The 1,465-nt window shown below is 42.0% G+C and overlaps 1 protein-coding gene across 8 annotated transcripts in view; it reads right to left on the reverse strand.

Moving 5' to 3' along the window:
* The window catches only part of mrtfba (myocardin related transcription factor Ba), a 238,705-nt gene that overhangs the window by 113,798 nt on the left and 123,442 nt on the right, over positions 1 to 1,465 (reverse strand). The window lies entirely within an intron of this gene.

Raw genomic sequence — 1,465 nt, forward strand, 5'->3', positions numbered from 1 at the left:
TGTGCTGAGGGAGGATATTCCTGGAAATACATCCAGGGAAGTTATTTGGGTGGAACTGAGAAATAAGAAAGGGATGATCACCTTATTGGGATTGTATTATAGACTCCCCAATAGTCAGAGGGAAATTGAGAAACAAACTTGTAAGGAGATCTCAGCTATCTGTAAGAATAATAGGGTAGTTATGGTAGGGGATTTTAACTTTCCAAGCATCGACTGGGACTGCCATATAGTGTTAAAGGTTTAGGTAGAGAGGAATTTGTTAAGAGTGTACAAGACAATTTTCTGATTCAGTATGTGGAAGTACCTTCTAGAGAAGGTGCAAAACTTGACCTACTCTTGGGAAATAAGGCAGGGCAAGTGACTGAGGTGTCAGTGGTGGAGCACTTTGGAGCCAGCGACCATAATTCTATTTGTTTTAAAATAGTAATGGAAAAGGATAGACCAGATCTAAAAGTTGAAGTTCTAAATTGGAGAAAGGCCAATTTTGACAGTATTAGGAAAGAACTTTCGAAAGCTGATTGGAGGCAGATATTCGCAGGTAAAGGGACGGCTGGAAAACGGGAAGCCTTCAGAAATGAGATAACAAGAATCCAGAGAAAGTATATTCCTGTCACAGAGAAAGGGAAGGCTAGTAGGTATAGGGAATGCTGGGTGACTAAACAAATTGAGGGTTTGATTAAGAAAAAGAAGGAAGCATATATCAGGTACAGACAGGATAGATCGAGTGAATCCTTAGAAGAGTATAAAGAAAGTAGGAGTATACTTAAGAGGGAAATCAGGAGGGCAAAACGGGGACATGAGATAGCTTTGGCAAATAGAATTAAGGAGAATTCAAAGGGATTTTACAAATATATTAAGGACAAAAGGGTAACAAGGGAGAGAATAGGGCCCTCGGTGGTGGGCAAGTTGTTGGAGGGAATCCTGAGGGACAGGATGTACATGCATTTGGAAAGGCAAGGACTGATTCGGGATAAGAGCTTAAAAATGTGTTGCTGGAAAAGTGCAGCAGGTCAGGCAGCATCAAAGGAGGAGGAGAATCGACATTTTGGGCATAAACCCTTCCTGAAGAAGGGCTTATGCCCGAAACGTTGATTCTCCTCCTCCTTTGGTGCTGCCTGACCTGCTGCGCTTTTCCAGCAACACATTTTTAAGCTCTGATCTCCAGCATCTGCAGTCCTCACTTTCTCCTAACTGATTCAGGATAGTCAACATGGCTTTGTGCGTGGGAAATCATGTCTCACAAACTTGATTGAGTTTTTTGAAGTAACAAAGAAGATTGATGAGGGCAGAGCAGAAGATGTGATCTATATGAACTTCAGTAAGGCGTTAGACAAGGTTTCCCATGAGAAACTGATCAGCAAGGTTAGATCTCGTGGAATACAGGGAGAACTAGCCATTTGGATACAGAAATGGCTCAAAGATAGAAGACAGAGGATGGTGGTGGAGGGTTGTTTTTCAGACTGGA

The sequence above is a fragment of the Chiloscyllium plagiosum genome, chromosome 21, assembly GCF_004010195.1.
Source record: "Chiloscyllium plagiosum isolate BGI_BamShark_2017 chromosome 21, ASM401019v2, whole genome shotgun sequence".
In the NCBI taxonomy this organism is placed as follows: Eukaryota; Metazoa; Chordata; class Chondrichthyes; order Orectolobiformes; family Hemiscylliidae; genus Chiloscyllium; species Chiloscyllium plagiosum.